The 19,614-nt window shown below is 44.0% G+C and overlaps 1 long non-coding RNA gene and 1 other non-coding gene across 2 annotated transcripts; both read left to right on the top strand.

The window, feature by feature from the left end:
• Positions 1-11,314: 11,314 nt before the first annotated feature.
• LOC146642656 (uncharacterized) lies at positions 11,315-12,389 on the top strand. Its single transcript, XR_014909530.1, has 3 exons — positions 11,315-11,548; positions 11,634-11,751; positions 11,883-12,389. It is a non-coding gene; the product is annotated as an uncharacterized LOC146642656 (long non-coding RNA).
• A 6,192-nt stretch (positions 12,390-18,581) lies between these two features.
• On the top strand, positions 18,582-18,654 carry trnar-ccu (transfer RNA arginine (anticodon CCU)). Its single transcript has one exon. It is a non-coding gene; the product is annotated as a tRNA-Arg (tRNA).
• The last annotated feature ends 960 nt before the right edge of the window (positions 18,655-19,614 follow it).

Below are 19,614 nucleotides of genomic sequence, written 5' to 3'. Positions count from 1 at the left end.
TTAAAGTCCTCCGCCACTTGGCTGCGCCTAGAAATCCTGTCCATAAAAATTATGAACAGAATCGGTGACAAAGGGTAGCGCTGGCGGAGCCCATCACCCACTGGGAACGAGTCCGACTTATTGCCGGCAATGTGAACCAAGCTCTTGCAACAGCTGTATAGGGATCGAATGGCCCGTAGCAATGGGCCACACACCCCATACTCCTGCAGCACCTCCCACAGGACACCCCGAGGGACACGGTCGAATGCCTTCTCCAAGTCCACAAAACACATGTAGACTGGTTGGGCAAACTCCCATGCACCCTCAAGTATCGTCGAGAGGATAAAGAGCTGGTCCAGTGTTCCGTGACCAGAACGAAAACCGCATTGTTCCACCTGTATCTGAGGTTCGACTAGCAGACAAACTCTCCTTTCCAGCACCCTGGCATAGACTTTCCCAGGGAGGCTGAGGAGTGTGATCCCCAGTAGTTGGAACACACCCTCCAGCCCCCTTCTTAAAGATGGAGACCACCACCCCAGTCTGCCAGTCCAGGCGTACTGCCCCTGATCTCCACACAACATTGTAGAGGCATGTCAACCAGGACAGCCCTACAACGTCCAGAGCCTTCAGGAACTCGGGGCGGATGTCATCCACACCAGGGGCTCTGCCACCAAGGAGTTGTTTAACTGCCTCAGTGACCTTGCCCCCGGAAATTGGCGGGTAATCCCCTTCATCCAAAGACTCTGCTTCCTCCTCGGAAGACGTGTCAGTGGGATTAAGGAGGTCCTCGAAGTAATCCTTCCACCGCCCGACAATTTTCTCAGTCGACGTCAGCAGCGCTATACCAGATCTATACTTTTTCCATGGCCTCTCCGAACTCCTCCCAAACTCGAGTTTTTGCTTCAGCCACTGCCCGAGCCACATTCCGCTTGGCCTGTCGATACCTGTCAGCTGCCTCCGAAGTCCCACAGGCTAACCAAGCCCGATAGGACTCCTTTTTCAGCTTGGTGGCTCCCTTCACCTCTGGTGTCCACCATTTGGTTCGGGGATTACCACCATGACAGGCACCAACCACCTTGCGGCCAGAGCTCAATGGAGCAGCTTCGGCAATGGAGATTGTCCATTCGGACTCAATGTCCCCAGTCTCCCTCGGAATGCTGTTGAAGCTCTGCCAGAGGTGTGTGTTGAAGATCTCGCGGACTGGGACCTCTGCTAGGCATTCCCAGCACACCCTCACTATGCATTTAGGTGCACTGGGTCTGTCCAGCGTCCTCCCCCGCCACCTGATCCAACTCACCACCAGGTGGTGATCAGTTGACAGCTCAGCCCCTCTCTTTACCTGAGTATCCAGAACATATGGTCGCAGGTCTGGTGATACGATTACAAAATCCATCATCGACCTGTGGCCTAGAGCGTCCTGGTGCCACGTGCACTTATGGACACTCTTATGTTCGAACAAGGTGTTCGTTATGGCCAAACTGTGATTTGCACAGAAGTCCAATAGCAAAACTATCGGGTTCAGCTCAGGGAGGCCGTTCCTCCTAATCACGCCCCTCCAGGTCTTGCTGTCGTTACCCACATGAGCATTGATGTCTCCCAGTAGGACAACAGGTGGAGGACCTTCCAGCACAGATGACAGTCAGGACCCGTTTCCCGACCCTAAGGCGCAGGGAACAAACCCTCTCATCCACCGGGAAGAACCCCAACGTGCCGGCAGAAAGCCGAGGGGATATTAGAATACCCACCCCAGCCCACCGCCTCTCACCAGGGGCAACTCCAGACTGAGACAGAGTCCAGCCCCTCTCCAGGAGACTGGTTCCAGAGCCCAACTATATCTAGCCGGTACCTCTCAACCTCACGCACTAACTCCTGTGTGCTTAGGAAAAGAGAGATTAATTTATTCCATAAAATATCACAGATTGCACCGCTCAGTACATCCGGCCACACGAGGAAAAATCTGACTTTTTAACATAAATCTCAGGGCAAAATTACGCCTTTAAACTGATTATTAGTTTTTCTTTATTTTCCCCTGAGTTATTGGTTCTGCTATTAGTTAGCCAATATGTAACATGCTAATGCTAATTAGCTAAAGCTATAGTAAGTCTTGACTGCAACCAACCCACCTACTCACCCAATGAAGTCACATTCTGTACTGACACAAGATGCCACTAAACATGTTTTAAAAACTTAAGCACTTATTTCCTAAATCTATCTACACAATGTTACATCTATGTCTGTGCGCTGCTAAACACTAAGTCACTCTGTGAAAATAGATTATCATACAACAAGATGCTGTGATTATTTACACTATCACAGACCATGAGACAGAGCTATGGTTCTAGGGCAAGATGCTATGGCATTTACGCTAAAGCTAGATATCAGGAAAAGAGATCCAAGTGTGGGGACACAGCGACAGGGAAAACTGGAGGTGACCGGGAGAGGTGATCAGAGATATTGCAACAGAGGAGAAATAATGCAGGAAGTAATCCAGCACAGACAGGTTGGTAAATATCTCACTTGTTTACTAAAAATGCAGCCACTGCATCTGGCATTTTTTTTTGGTACAACCATTTTAAAATGCTAGTATAACGAAAATGAGAGAACAGTCAGATGTCACAATAAGATGACAAAATTTGTTTGTCCTCCACAAGACGGAGGAGAAAGACTGTAAATAACCCTGAATGCCTTTCCTTGCACCTTATTTTGGCACTCATTCCTGTTTTCTACTACCAACTTCCTGTCCGTGTGTAGAAGCTTTTATTTTGATGGGACAATTTCCTGTAAAACTGTTTTTGGCGCAGTTTTCAGCAGCAGTCGCGGGAGTTTAGAAAAGTGATGGCTTAACGGAGCCTATGGTGATTTCTTTTGTCATTAGCAGCCCCCTTGATAGAGGCACAAGGTATGGTTATGATGTAAATAAGGAGACGTTTAGATGTTTTTGTGACAGTCGCTACATTTGTTAAATGTTACGTTGAAACGAACTTCATGTTATAAGGTTTACGATTGTAAGAGTGTGGATTATTTTGCTTACACGCTGTTTCTATGTATACATCCCCAGCTCTTATGGTGAGATTGATGGTTTACTGCCATTAAACCTTCAAAACGTCATCAGTAAAGTGTCATCCTTCATTCGGGGGGGTTCGCTACAGTAAGAGCTTACCTCCGGGAGCAGTAAGAGCTTACCTCCGGGAGCAGTAAGAGCTTGCCTCCGGGAGCAGCGAGAGAGAGAGCTTCCTGCGATCGGAACAGTAACGGCACGGCACGGAGCAGCAAGCTACAGCAGCGGTCCGGTAACAAGCAATTGCTCTCAAAATGGAAAATATAGAAGGAGGTCAGTTAAACGAAAAGGAACAACGAAAGGAATTAACATGCGAAGCTGATGAAACAGCTAATGAAACGTTCCCAAGGCGGTCAGAACGGCCCAGTGCGCCCACAGAGAAAATGCTCTTATATCAAAGGGATGAACAGAATAAAAGAGAGAAGAAACTGCTAACCATTTATGAACATTGGAAAAGTCAGGTCAGAGTATACAGAGAAGACCTGAAAATTGATTTATCAGATTCACGGTTAGCAGAAATGGCTGATGATATTGAAAGGACAGTAAATGATATGACAAGAGCATACAGTGAATATAGAGAGCGTAATGAACCATCCCATGTCATAAGGCGCAAAATGGACTCTTGTGAATCAGTGACAAAGGACATTATGAAAATCATATCTGAGCGTTTAGCAGCTATAGACGAGTATGATGCAGATAGAGAAAGGCAGCACCTCCATCAGCTCTTAGCATATGAACATGCTAAGTCCATATTTGGTACTGCATCACAGTCAAGTTACCAATCTGAAGCAAGCATTGCAGCCAAAAGAATTGATGCTGTTGCAGAATTAGCTGCAAAAGAAGCTCAGTATAAAATCACACAAGAGGAAATAAAACAAAAACAAAAAATAAGAGAAATGAAAGAGAAACACAGGAGGGAATTGGATGCACAAAGGTCTGAACTAGAGCGTTTACAAGCAGAAAAGGAAAGGCAAGCAGCACATGCAAAATTAGAGATTTATGACAAAGAGTTTAAAGTTGATATGGACAGTCAGTTAATGTTACAGAGCAATGGGATGTCTGTTATCAACCAAAGCTTTGCACAACCAGCCTCAGAGCTCTCTACAGGTTCATATCACCCATATGTGGAACAATATGCATCCATCCCTGTCAATAATCCTCTACAACAACTGCACTCACAAATTGTCACTCCATCGCCTCCCACAGACGTATTGCAGCTGGCTAAAGCTATTCAAGACAGCATAGCAGTAAGCAGAATTCCAGTGCCTGTGCCCATTGTGTTCAGCGGAGATCCCATCACCTACATCGAATGGAAGGCTTCCTTCATCTCACTGGTGGGCCACAAAGGTATATCTCCAGCTGAAAAACTGCATTTGTTAAAAAGGTATATCACTGGTCCTGCTCTTAAGTGTCTTGAGGGCACGTTCTACCGCAGTGATGAAGAGGCATACAAAGATGCATGGAAAAGACTTGACCAACGCTACGGTCAGCCATTTGTTGTTCAAAAGGCATTCAGAGACAAACTGTCAAAGTGGCCTAAAATCCACTCAAAAGATGCAGAAGGTCTACAGGCCTTTTCTGATTTTCTCACAACTTGTCTGCAGGCAACACCACATGTAAAGGGCTTAGAGATACTAAGTGACTGTGAGGAAAACCAAAAGTTATTGCATAAGATTCCAGAATGGCTTGCAACGCGTTGGAATCGTCAAGTCACAGTTGCTCTCATGAAAGGCAAAGATTTTCCCTCTTTCAAGGATTTTGCAGAGTTTGTAGCACTCGAGGCAGAAATTGCATGTAATCCTGTGACTTCTTCATATGCACTCTATTCATGCAGCTCATTCTTGGAGAAAAGATACGTAAGGGAGACCAAACCAAACAGATCTGTGACTCAAGTCTTCACTACACAAGCCACAGTACAAGGAGAAAAAACTAAGTCAAATGACACAAGGTTAAAGGTGGCCTGCATGTTCTGCAAAGATGAAAGTCATCAGTTGTCAAAGTGCCCAAGCTTCTCAGAGAAGTCACTAGACCACAAACGGACATTTGTGAAGGAAAATAAACTGTGCTACGGGTGCTTAAAGGTGGGCCACAATGCCAGAGACTGTCGTCATCGCCACAAATGTGACACTTGCAAAGGACGACACCCCACCTGTTTGCACAATGAGAGTCACATGGCAAATGAAAGGCCTCAGAGCTCTACAAACGTCGCTTCAACCACAGAAAATGATACCATGGCAGCCACAGCTCTGAATGTTACTAAGGTGGGTCAATCAGGTAGTACCTCCATGATTGTTCCTGTGTGGGTTTCCACTACTCAGAGTCCATCTAAAGAGCAGCTTGTGTACGCTTTATTAGACACACAAAGTGACAACACATTTGTCAGTGAGGAGATAACTAACCAGTTACAAGCAGCATCCCATCCAGTTAAGCTAAAACTAACCACGATGCTGGGAGTTCACATGACAGTCAAAAGTCAGAGAGTAGCGGGGTTACGTGTGAGAGGTTATAATTCAGATGTTCACATTGACCTTCCACCCTCCTACACAAAGGACTACATCCCATTTAACTATGACAACATACCCACAAATGAAACTGCAAGGCAATGGCCCCATCTGTCAGAGATCGCTGATCAGATACCCCCTCTCCTGAGTTGTGATGTTGGACTACTCATTGGATTTAACTGTCCCAGAACTCTAGCTCCAAAACAGGTTCTACTCGGAAAAGACAATGAGCCATTTGCCATACAGACAGACCTAGGGTGGAGCATTGTTGGTGGCTCATCAGAGTCAAATGAAACTGAAACAAGTCTGTGCCATAGGGTCATGGTAAAGGAAATGCCTGCTGTAACACCAATGGACATGATCAATGTTCTTGAATCAGATTTCAAGGACACAAAGGCATGTGACAAAACGGTCTCACAAGAGGATCTCGTTTTTCTGGAAAAACTTAAGGAAGGGATAAAGAAAAATGAACAAGGATACTGTGAGATGCCTCTTCCATTCAAGCAAAGGCCAAACTTACCAGACAACAAAAGGCTTGCAGAGATCAGACTGGAACACTTAAGGAGAAGGTTGAACAAGGATGAGAACTACAAAAATGATTATGTTGCATACATGAATGACATAATTGAAAGAGGAGACGTGGAAGAAGTACACAACGAAGGAACACAAGGTGAACAATGGTACATCCCCCATCATGGGATTTACCACCCCAAAAAGCCCACAAAACTGCGTGTCGTATTTGACTGTTCAGCCAAACACAATGGAACAAGTCTCAATGATCATCTCCTCCAAGGGCCAGACTTAATAAACAATCTGACTGGCATTCTCTTGAGATTCCGGCAACATCCTATTGCCTTAATGTGCGATACAGAAAAGATGTTCCACCAGTTCCACGTCAGTGAGAGGGACCGGGACTATCTACGTTTCCTCTGGTGGAAAAACGGTGATGCAAGCACACAACCTCAAACATACAGAATGAAGGTACACCTTTTTGGTGCGTCATCATCTCCAGGCTGTGCAAATTATGGACTGAAGTACTTAGCCAAAGAGCACTGCCACTCGCACCCAGCAGGTTCACAGTTCATTGAGAAAGACTTTTATGTCGATGATGGAGTTACGAGCACAAACACAGTGAAAGAAGCAATGCAGTTGGCACAAGAAGCCAGAGAAATCTGCCACAAAGGTAACCTGCGTCTCCACAAGTTTGTTTCTAACAATCACACTGTTTTGCTAAGTATACCTGCATCAGAGTGTGCTGTAAACATTAACATAAGAGACTTGACATTCAAAGACATGCCTCAAGAAAGAGCACTAGGCATCCAGTGGAGCATTGAAAAGGACTGTTTCAAATTTGACAACACACTGAAAGTCCAGCCAGCCACACGCAGAGGTATTCTATCCACTGTCGCGTCAATCTACGACCCACTTGGATTTTTAGCGCCATATGTGCTGAATGGAAAGAAAATCTTGCAAGAAATGTGTCAGCATGGTGTCGGGTGGGACGACCCCATACCTAATGCACTCAAGCCAAGGTGGGTGAGTTGGCAAAGTGACTTTGTAAATCTAGACAAGCTAAACATACCTCGCTGTTACCTGCCTGCTAACTTTGGTGAAACTAAAGAAATAGAGTTGCACCACTTTTCGGATGCAAGCTCAAGTGGTTATGGACAATGTAGCTATCTGAGGGCAAAGAACGCTAAAGGTGAAGTTCACTGCTCTCTGGTAATAGCAAAGGCTCGAGTTTCTCCAACTAAACTGACCACAATCCCCAGACTTGAACTAACAGCAGCTGTAGTTTCAGTCTCAGTCAGCAACATGTTACGGGAAGAACTGTGTTATGGTGCAAAGGAGTACTTCTGGACTGATTCAAAGGTGGTGCTGGGCTACATAAACAATGATGCACGTCGTTTCCACACCTTTGTAGCTAACAGGGTTCAGAGGATCAGGGAAAGTACAAGCCCTCAGCAGTGGTTTTACGTGCCATCAGAACTGAATCCAGCTGACGGTGCTTCGAGAGGTGTAACTGTCAATGAGTTAAATAAGTCTATCTGGTTCACTGGCCCCTCCTTTTTGTGGAAAAATGAACTGCCCACAGCACAACCTGTCGAGCTGGATCTGACCATAGGAGATCCAGAAGTCAGAAAAGTACAGACAATGTTAACCAAAGTCACAGACACTGTAAGTCTTGCTGAATGTCTAAGTAAGTTCTCCTCCTGGTCCAAAGCAATTAAGGCTGTAGCACGTCTCATAAGAAGGGCTAGACACATCAAGTCAAATGCATCAGCTACAGTGAGTGAGCAGAAAAATGCTGAACTTGTGATCATTCGACATGTACAAAGTCAAGCGTATGAACAGGAAATAAAACAGCTGAAGAAAGGAGAACAGCTCCCACATCATAACAAACTGTTTAAATTGGACATTTTCATGGATACAGATGGTCTCCTCAAGGTGGGAGGGAGACTCCAGCATGCAACGAGTGACACCTTCAAACACCCGATCGTGATCCCAAAAGAACATTGTGCAGCCAAACTCATAATATCTCACTGTCATGACAAAGTAAAACACCAAGGAAAGGGATTCACCATAAATGAAATCAGATCCAGTGGCTACTGGATTCCTGGAATGAGTAAAACAGTTGCCTCATTCATCCGACAATGTGTGATCTGCCGCAGACTCCGCAAAGCTCCAGAGGGTCAGAGGATGAGTGACCTACCTCCACATCGCTTAGAGCCCTCTCCTCCCTTCACACACTGCGGCATGGACTGTTTTGGTCCATTCGTGACAACAGAGGGAAGAAAACAACACAAACGGTATGGACTCCTACTTACTTGCTTTTGTTCTCGTGCCATTCACATCGAGTTCTTAGAGGACTTGTCTACTGATGCATTTATTAATGCATTAAGATGTTTCGTTTCAATCAGAGGTGAAGTTCGACACATCCAATGTGACCAGGGAACGAACTTTGTTGGTGCTCAGAATGAGTTTAACCCTTTAAGACCTACCATAGAACCAAGTCCGCCAGAGCTTATATTATATTTTTACATGCTGTGGAGCCATTTTTGGGAGCATTTCAAGTTGCTATACATCAATACAACCATTATAGCCCAAACTTTAATAATATGTCTGCATTAGGTGCATAGTAATTACATAAATTGCAAAAAAGTGCAATAAACTACAAAAAAATTGAAAATCGTTTTTGTTTTTTTAACATACATTTCTAGTTAGAGAAATTTAAGAGGCTCATCCCCCAAAACTGTAAATACAAAAAAGTTGCACAAACTAGTTTCCCACCACAGGAAATTTATTTTGAGTGTCTTCATAGTTTTATTTTTGAAATACACCAATTTTTATATACTGCAGGAAAAACGAAAATAAATATTATAGTGCAAATTTGCAAAATAACAGCATATGCATCAAAATAAACTATTTCCAGCAGTGCAATATGAGTCCTAAGCATCCCAGAAACGACACAGAAAGTCATAAACTCAAACATAACTTTTTAAAACACAAGTATAGGCTCATAAGGCCCCGATCGTAAAAAACTACATTTCCGCAAAATGACGTCACTTCCGGTTTCGGGCAGGTCATGCGGTCATGTGATAGTTCGCCTGATGGACGTAGGAAGTGTTACAAACAGCTGATCGGATCGGCGAAGCGTGTTTCTGGAATATTATGTTTTTGTTGCTGCAAGTGATTTTTATGCAGTTTTTGCAAAGCTATATGTGGAAGGAAACCGTGACCTAGGACAAGCTGATGGCATAAGATGTAAGTACAACTCCTCCGGTTTCATATGCAAAAAAAATGATTGCGCTAGCTTACGTGGTTGCAGAGCTACTGGGATTTAAAAATAGTTACGCAAAACAGAGCGTGCCCGCTCCGATCGGCTGTAAAGGGTTAAAGCAGCTTTAAATTAGCTAGACACTCAGACACTAAATACATACTTGACTGAAAAACAATGTGACTTTGTGATGAACGCACCCCATGCTAGTCATACAGGGGGAGTGTGGGAATGTCAGATAAAGACTGTCAGAAGTGTGCTGAATACCACTCTGTCACTGGCTCATGACAGACTCAATGATGCTTCATTACGGACGTTATTCTATGAAGCCATGGCTATAGTCAATAGCAGACCTCTGACTATAGATAACTTGAACAGCCCCAACAGCCTAGAACCGCTCACGCTCAATCATCTGCTGCACATGAAATCCAATGCACCGTTGCCCCCACCTGGTGCCTTTTCAAATGAGGACCTGTACAGCAAGAAGAGGTGGCGCCGCGTGCAGTTCCTTGCAGAGCAGTTCTGGAGCCGCTGGAGACGAGAATACATTCACAACATCATTTCAAGGCAAAAGTGGCACTCACCAAAGAGGAATCTAAAAATAGGTGATGTTGTGTTGGAAATGGATGAACTGGCACCCAGAGGGGAATGGAGACTTGCAAGAGTTGTAGAGACTGTCAGTGAAAAAGATGGACTTGTGCGAAGGGTAAAGATCTCACTTGGAGAAAAGAGACTCAATAATAAAGGTCAACGCTCTTCTAAACTATCAGTTGTTGAGCGTCCAGTACAAAAACTTGTATTGTTGTTAGAAAGTTCCTAAGGTAACTCCTACATGGGTTATTTTGTTTGGGAAAATGATTCATTTTGGTTCTTATGTAAACCAATTATTCGTAATTTTGGTGGGAGTGTAAATAACCCTGAATGCCTTTCCTTGCACCTTATTTTGGCACTCATTCCTGTTTTCTACTACCAACTTCCTGTCCGTGTGTAGAAGCTTTTATTTTGATGGGACAATTTCCTGTAAAACTGTTTTTGGCGCAGTTTTCAGCAGCAGTCGTGGGAGTTTAGAAAAGTGATGGCTTAACGGAGCCTATGGTGATTTCTTTTGTCATTAGCAGCCCCCTTGATAGAGGCACAAGGTATGGTTATGATGTAAATAAGGAGACGTTTAGATGTTTTTGTGACAGTCGCTACATTTGTTAAATGTTACGTTGAAACGAACTTCATGTTATAAGGTTTACGATTGTAAGAGTGTGGATTATTTTGCTTACACGCTGTTTCTATGTATACATCCCCAGCTCTTATGGTGAGATTGATGGTTTACTGCCATTAAACCTTCAAAACGTCATCAGTAAAGTGTCATCCTTCATTCGGGGGGGTTCGCTACAAAGACCACACCAACATCACTCCTCTGGTTTCCATCTGGAGACAGTGTTCACATTGCATTCTGTGGCTGCTGTCAGCAGCAGTTATGCAGTTTAAGGTAATTTCATGGTTTTAAGTTGCAATAATACAATATGGTAAAATACTTTATTTTTAATAAATCTGATTTAATGTACACATTGTTGGGTTTAAAACACACATTTAAAGGTTCTACAAAATGTTTCCAGGGTGGAATCAACCAATCGTCAACCCTAAACAACCAGTCTGTAGTTTAGGGTTGACGATATTTTCAGTTACACGCTACATTTGGTAAAGGGCAGCATGCTTTCCTCTCTCAGTTGGTGGTAGAGAGTTGCAGACACATGCAGTTGTCATGAATCACTGTGTGGCAGGCAGGAGTTGGACCCAAGATGCAGGCAGACTCGAGGGATGAACTCAAAAAACTCAGCTTTATTTGCTGACAGGGGAAAAGCATAGTTCTGTATCGAGGCTTCGAAGCGTGTGTCGAGTAATTGAGGGGGCGTTTCCGCGACGCGCGTATCGAGGCTTGCTTCATTTATGGGAGGAGCTGAAAATGATGACGTCCGAAGCCTCGCTGCCCGGCTGTACCACGTGACTGGTTCATAAAGCGGTTCGAACTTTGCCGCGAGCTATGACAGCGATACAAACCCCTCAGACTTCAATCAAAATGTGGGTGTTTGATGGAGAGTTGCGGTTAGTGAGAGTTTGGAGACAGTTTGGAGGTTTATGAGAGTGAGGAGAGAAAGTCAGGAGAGAATGGAGGCAGCTAAGAAGAGGAGGATGTCCTCCCCTGTGTGGGAACATTTTGATTTTATTCCTCCCAACAAGGTATGTAAATTTCTACAGAAGATGTATTTTCATAACACTGATGGTGCAATACAATTTATGTTACACGGCTTTACTTTTGTACAAGGTGAAGTGTTTGCTATGTGCCAGGGAGCTGGGATATAACAACAACACCTCATCCATGCTTAGGCACTACAGAGCTTTGCATGAGAATAAGGGGAACAGCGATTGTGGAGCAAGACCAGGTGAGCTATCAAATGCCATGATAATATAGCATGCAGTAATGTTACTAAATGATATAACAATATTATACAACTGTAATAAGTTACGTGTGTGATATTTATATTTGTGCTTTGTCTTTATTGTCTTTCCTCAGGAGAACAATCTCAAATAGATGAAGACCTGGTTAGCATGGTGATTGAGGACTCCCAGCCATTTAGCATTGTGGAGGAAAGGATTCAAAAGATTTGTTAAATCATTAAATCCTAGCTATGTTCTCCCCACTAAAGGTTATAAAAGCAGTGAATATTTAGTTTTTACTGAATAAAATATGGGCAGGACTGAGGCCTCAGTGTGTAGCTGTCCATACCTCAACATTAAAGAGCACAACCACTGTCCACACCTAACCACACCTCACCTCACAGTAAATGATCATTTCCATTTTAAGCATTTCCAAATAATCATTTTCCATACTGCCAGTATAAATATACACAGTATACTGCCATCACTACAATATACATGTTTTACACACTCCTTTTGTTGTTGACATTTACAGGCTGTGTGCAAAAGGCCACACTCTTCAAATTCATGCCAACTAATATTTTTACGTCCAGTAGGTGTCCTGCTAGAGCAAATGAAGCTTCAAGAAGCTTTGTGCTGGGGTGAACCAATTGGATGAAAAGCTTCAGTGCTTCATGAAGCTTCATCTGCCCATCACTAGAAAAGCATACTAAACTAAGAAAATATAAACTCACACTTTACAGAGAGGCACACGAGGAAAAACACCGCTTGAGGGACAACACGACACTGACTCAGAGAAACACGGGGTTTAAATACACTGGGAAGTAACGAGGGGGATGAGACACAGAAGGAGGGCACAGCTGGGAGAAATCAGAACTGATGAGACAAGGAAGCAAAGCAGGACACATTCACATAAGACACGGACCTTCAAAGTAAAACAGGAAGTATAACACATAGGTGCTGTCTCCACTTGACACGGTGGAGACAGCACCTAAGAAATACAGACATAAACCATAAGGCAGAGGACTCTAAGAACCAAAATACACACAGGGAAATACTAAGCTTGGAACACAAGAAACTAGACTCGAGGGAGTAACAAAAGACCAACCATGAGAACATAATTCACAATACAGAGTGACAGTGGCGTGTCCAGCGGGGTGGCCTTGGGGGGCACAGGCCACCCCCCCAACCAGACTGGCCACCCCAGGTGCCACCCCGAAGCTAAAACAATAAAATTTAATGAAATATCAAATGTACGATTATGGCTTCACAGTGAAGCTCAGATGTCCGAGGGTAAGTGAATGCAGCACTGGCTCCTGCACTATGAGCATCATGTTAGCAAAGGTAGGAGAGCCAAGCACGAAAGACGGCACCACAGAAAACATTTTTTCAGCGAAAGATTAACAAGTTAACATAGCTGGACTAGCCATCGGACATTTGCACAGTGGGCTGATGACTTATTTTTTTTATTTTTTTTGTAATGGCATGAACAATGAGAGGTGGTGGATTGGCCAGATGCTGGCCGATGTGTAAAAATAACTCAGTTGTTTGGTGGTGGCTATGGGGGAGCTTCCACAGGGGCAACAGATGGATGAGGGAAGGGGAGGCAGGAGGAGCAGAGACCCGAGGCAGCCGCCGGTTCGAGTATCAGGTGAACTGAACTTGAGGTAAGAAGTTATGACCTGCAGTCTATCTGGGTCAGATATAAACCAAGTTTAGGTGGAGTTTATTTTCGTTGTGCTGACTTTTTACAGTCAGTTACAATAACTCGTACTGCGTGAGCTAGCATGACGGAGTTTCTATACAGCTGTTCGGTTGCTATTATGTTACTGATAGTGAACTTTATTTTATTCATAAGGTTAGTTAGTAGAGTTGCCAACGGCTCCTTAAAAAGTGGAATGGTCCCTCATTCAGAGAAAATATTACGGGTTTCGTATTGAGCTGAGAAGAGACGCAGTTTGTCCCGAACTTTAGCTAGAATGGGAAAAGACACAAAGATGGAGTTATTCTGTCTATACGCTGCACAGCTGCCTCTTCTCTTATCCCCCCCCCCTCCCTCTTCTGTTGCTACTTTAATCATGAAACTGATCAATGATCAGCTGATCGTCTCTCTTGTTTATTTATTGCCCACTTTGCGCCAGAAACAGGAAACCAGCGGATGTCGCGCTAAACAACAGCAGCACGTTTAAGCTTGATCAGCTGTTGTTAGAATTTATTTAATATTAATTTCTAGTATCAGTTGATGTTTGCTGGAGCCACAGCTGTAAAGCTGCTGGTCATGATATCGGTTTGGATATGTGGTGAGAGGGAAACATGAAGATGAAACCAGGAGATGTCCTTACTGAATCATCAGAGCAGAACAGTGATGGAGAAACAGGTTTACCTTTTAGGTGACATGAATGAGTTGAAGGGAAGTTATGAACTCTTTCTGAGAGACAAATAACACCAGGATCCTTTTTCTAAGTAGCTGACAGCTGGTAACTGTGCAGGGGCGGATCTAGCAAAGTGTTGCCAGGGGGCCAGGTAGGGCATTAACAATGTAAAATAAGAACAACAATAATAATAAAGATGAAGTAACAAGTTTTTAGTTTTTTTGTTTATTCCAAATGATCATCCAGATGTCTGTGACATGTGATGACAAACACCATAATGGAAGGCCTTAGTCATCACATGCTTAAACTCATCATATATTTTTTGCATATGCTGAACAGGCAGTCAGACATGCTGTAACTGTGGGGTAGAAAACAGCATGAACACCATACGGCAGGGGTCTCAAACTCCAGTCCTCGAGGACATGGAAAAGTTGCATGACACTGGCCCTTGAGGACTGGAGTTTGAGACCCCTGTCATACGGAATATGACAGGTGTGGTTGAACTGCATGAAGACTCTGAAGTTTCTCTTCTCTTCTGGCAGGACAGGAATGTAGCCTTGTCCTGTGAGCCACTGTAAGGATGTACTTAGAGTAGAACTGGACTGTCACCGGCCTCAGGCTCTTCACCCTTTTCAAAGACAAAGCAGTCATTTAGATAAAATATTAGATATTGTTTACCTGTAGATGCACAAAGTAAATTTTGAAATGTAATTATTGTCAAGAGTGAACAAGCACTGATAGTGTAATCTACAGCTGTGGCCAAACGTTTAGAGAATGAGAAGTGTTGTTTGCTTATTTACAAAGTTTGCTGTTTCAGTGATAGTTGAATATCACATTATATCACTTCAAACAGAGGTGATCCAGTAATGCTGCACTAATGAATTAGACTAACTATTCACTTTAGCTAAAGTTATTAAGTTAGCTAAAGAGTTGGGATGCTGTGTAAGACATAAATAAAGCTAAAATACAAAGGTTTGGACAGCGTTTTGCATGTTTCCCTACTGTAGGGGTCTCTGCAAGCATACAGAGGGGCACTCTGAGAGGGTACAAGATGACAACTTTGGAATTCTACTAGAAACAGTCGATCATATTTGTTTGTCAAAGCTGAATTCAGGGCAAACTACGCTAAATTAGCGTTTTTAGCTAGCAGCTACAATAAGCATAAAAGTTACCTTACGGCTATCATTTGTTAACATGACGCTTGTTCTTATACATGTAATACATTTATTACCAACCTGAGAGTTTATCCGCTGGTCATTCAACATGATGAATGACTTCTGAAGTCTTAATTCAGCTCAAGATGCTGTAGATTCCCGTCAGTAACACTTTCGGTCCGCTAGTAAAACGTAGTTCTATTAATCTGCGCTTGAACCGGAACCGGATGTAAGTTCCAAAAAACTGAATTTTGGAACTGAAATTGAATTGTAGAACTGAAACTGAATGGTGAGAAGTGAAACTGAAATTATTCGAGAGCTGAATTTTTAAAGGATAAAATGCAGTTTCAAAGCAAATCAATTCATTTTCAAAATATAAAATTCAATTTCAATTTAGTGATGATCATTTTCAAACCATAAATTCAATTTCAAATTAGACTAATTCAAATTCAGTTTTCAAAAGCATTTATTCAAGTTACAATTCAGATTCAATCTGAGCAATTCAAATTCAAATTTAACTTATTCAAATTCAGTTTCTGATGGCACAGATTTCTGCCCATACACCGGGCATTTGCCCGGTGGGCCGATGGTGATTTTTCGTTTTTATGGGCCGATGTTTTTTTTTTTTTTTTTCCCCGTAACAGTATAAACACTGAAAGGTGGTGGATTGGCCAGATGCTGGGAGATGTGTAAAAATAACTCAATTGTTTGGTGGTGGCTATTGCGGAGCTTCCACAGATTCAGTAACATTAGCAAGTGGTGGAGGCCAGCAGATGCAACACGCTGGCAGGTGGATGACGGAAAGGCAGGAGGAGCAGAGGCCCGAGGCGGTGAACTGAACTTCAGGTAAGAAGTTATGACCTGCAGTCTATCTGGGTCAGATATAAACCAAGTTTAGGTGCAGTTTATTTTCGTTGTGCTGACTTTTTACAGTCAGTTACAATAACTGGTACTGCGTGAGCTAGCATGACGGAGTTTCTATACAGCTGTTCGGTTGCTATGATGTTACTGATAGTGTCAGGGTCCTTGGGACTGAGTGGCCCAGGGTCCCTGAGCAGTTATGTATTATATTATTATTATTATTGTTGTGTATTTTGGTGTTGCTCCCCCTTCCCTGTGCTTGTGTATATGTGTGTGTGGGTGGCTGAGCACTTGTTTATAGGCGGCGTCAGGCCTGGAGGGTGTGGCCCTGCAAGGGGACTGGCCACACCCGAAGCCACACACCTGCTGCTGATCAGGCCTCGTCGGGGGAGCTACTTAAGAGAGTCTTGGAGCTCCCACCGACGCGGGATCATTGCATGAGACTCCACGTTAGGCTTCTGTTCAGTTAAGTTAGTGTGCGTGTATGCCCGCAGTTGTATGTGTCCTGACGGCTGCGTCTATTGTTTCCCGCAGGAGGAGCGTGGAAGACACGAGAGCAGCGAGCACTGGGGGGTGCTGACACGGGAGCGGAGAGCACAAAGACACGGACTATTCACGGAGAGACACAACACGGGAGTCTGGGAAAACACGGGGATTTATTGTTACTTTGTTGCACACTGTAAATAAATACACTGTTTATACATAGAGCACCGCGCCTGGGTCCTCCTTCACCACACATCCCCACGGTCTGCCAGCCAGACTGTGACAGATAGTAAACTTTATTTTATTCATAAGGTTAGTTAGTAGAGTTGCCAACGGCTCCTTAAAAAGTGGAATGGTCCCTCATTCAGAGAAAATATTACGTGTTTTGTACTGAGCTGAGAAGAGACGCAGTTTGTCCCGTACTTTAGCTAGAATGGGAAAAGACAAAAAGCTGGAGTTATTCTGTTTTTACGCTGCACAGCTGCCTCTTCTCTTATCCCCCCCCCCCCCCCCTCTTCTGTTGCTACTTTAATCATGAAACTGATCAATGATCAGCTGATCGGCTTTTGTCTGTTGTTTTTTTATCTCCCACTTTGCGCCAGAAACAGGAAACCAGCGGATGTCACGCTAAACAACAGCAGCACGTTTAAGCTTGATCAGCTGTTGTTAGAATTTATTTAATATTAATTTCTAGTATCAGCTGATGTTTGCTGGAGCCACAGCTGTAAAGCTGCTGGTCATGATATCGGTTTGGATATGTGGTGAGAGGGAAACATGAAGATGAAACCAGGAGATGTCCTTACTGAATCATCAGAGCTGAACAGTGATGGAGAAACAGGTTTACCTTTTAGGTGACAGGAATGAGTTGAAGGGAAGTTATGAACTGTTTCTGAGAGACAAATAACACCAAGATCCTTTTTTTATGTAGCTGACAGCTGGTAACTGTGCAGGGGCGGGTCTAGCAAAGTGTTGCCAGGGGCCAGGTAGGGCATTAACAGGGAGAGGGGGGCACAAGGAAATACTTTTCTTTCTTATTCTTATTTAAAATGTCTCGCTTTTAAATACAGCTTCATCTTTGAACTAAAAACCAGCTTGAAACCATGGCTCTCACTCGAACCCCGAAACAACCTCCAAAGAAAGGAAGTCAAGCACTCATCTGCCCCGGTGGCCTAATGGATAAGCCAGGGATTGTGGGTTCGAGTCCCATCTGGGGTGCTGTCCAGCAGAGCGGCGCAGTGGAAGCGTGCTGGGCCCATAACCCAGAGGTCGATGGATCGAAGCCATCCTCTGCTATGTGTTTTGGATGGCCCGATTCTCTGAACTGTGTCCAAAAACAGACGACAGTCAGGTCCTGTTCCCCCCAAAAATGCAGACAAGTAACCCTGTAGTACAGGCACCGAGTGAGTCAGTCATGTACGATAACTGCCCCCGATCACCAAAGGCGACTCCTTATGTGTACATAGAGCCTAGCACAGGGACTCCAACTCCAGTCCTGGAGAACTACTTTTTTTCTTTAGCTTTTAGACGCATCCTTGTTCTGACACACCTCAATCAAATGAATGGCTTGTTGTCAGGCCTTTGTCAAACTTGATGCCATGCTGAAGAGCTAATTCAAGCATTTGATCCAGCTGTGTTTGAGCACGTCACACATGCTCCTGCTACTCCCCCTCTTTTAGTGGAACTAGATTCAGTGATTCAAATCGTTGGTACTCTCTGGTCTTCATGTGGTTTCACAAGTCTCAACAGACAACATAAACGCCCCCAAATAAAGTGGAGCAATAAGTACAGCGTGTTGGCTGGCCAGCGTTCTGGACACTGAGTTGCCCAGAGTGTAATTTATTTTCTCAGCGTTTCTCAAATGTTCTTAAATACAGCTTCATCTTTGAACTAAAAACCAGCTTGAAACCATGGCTCTCACTCGAACCCCGAAACAACCTCCAAAGAAAGGAAGTCAAGGAATCATCTGCCCCGGTGGCCTAATGGATAAGGCACTGGCCTCCTAAGCCAGGGATTGTGGGTTCAAGTCCCATCTGGGGTGCTGTCCAGCAGAGTGGCGCAGCGGAAGCGTGCTGGGCCCATAACCCAGAGGTCGATGGATCGAAACCATCCTCTGCTATGTGTTTTGGATGGCCCGATTCTCTGAACTGTGTCCAAAAACAGACGACACTCAGGTCCAGGGCCCTGTTTCAGGAAGCCGGTTTAGAAAACTCAGAGTGAAAAACGATACTCAGGGTTGAGTAACCCCGAACTGTCCAACTCGGAATATTCGGTTTCAGAAAGGCTGATAACAATTAGTTCAGTCAACGCGGAGTTGCTTTAACCCCAAGTGAAGCGCGCGGACGAGGATACATAAAGCCCTGATAAGCGGAGCACAGATTAAGCGAGTCACCATGGAGACGGAGGGAAAGAAGGCGCGGTCAATGTATTTCACAGCGCTTGAGGCCGAAATTCTGATGGCAGCATATGCCGATAACATGCAAATTCCGCGGAAAAAAGTAACACAGCCACAGCTGCAAAAGAAAGGGAGCATGCATGGCAAAACATAGCCGACAGAGTCAATGCGTGAGTGTTAATCTAAACATTGATCTAGGGATTTCCACCCATTTAACACGTTATTTTATTTGTTATTTTATACATTTTATTTTGTGATGTGATGTGAGCGCAGGTGCAACCCAACAGGCCCCAAACGTTCCTGGCAGCAAGTGAAAATGAAATATAAAAATATAGTCCAAACAGGTAAGGTGTAATTGTATTATGAGCCATAGTGCTTGGTCTGTTTGTCCCATGTAAATCAATTGCAGTTAGAGGCTACATTAATTTTCTTTCTGTAAGCACTTATTGAAATTATCTGAGCACATTACAAGTACATATTTGCTTACTCTGTATGCTCAAATGTGACCCGTTATAGCCAACAGAAAAAAAGCGGAGGCCCGAAAAACAGGTGGGGGTCCTCCACCACTCACAGAGGCTGAGCAGTTGCCCTCAGCCAAAACAGTGG

Source organism: Rhamphochromis longiceps, linkage group LG23 (assembly GCF_057381845.1).
Source record: "Rhamphochromis longiceps isolate RC_006_pf linkage group LG23, R_longiceps_female_GT1.1, whole genome shotgun sequence".
Classification (NCBI taxonomy): Eukaryota; Metazoa; Chordata; class Actinopteri; order Cichliformes; family Cichlidae; genus Rhamphochromis; species Rhamphochromis longiceps.
The sequence above is the reverse complement of the archived record's forward strand: the minus strand, read 5'-3'. Positions and strand labels throughout refer to the sequence as shown.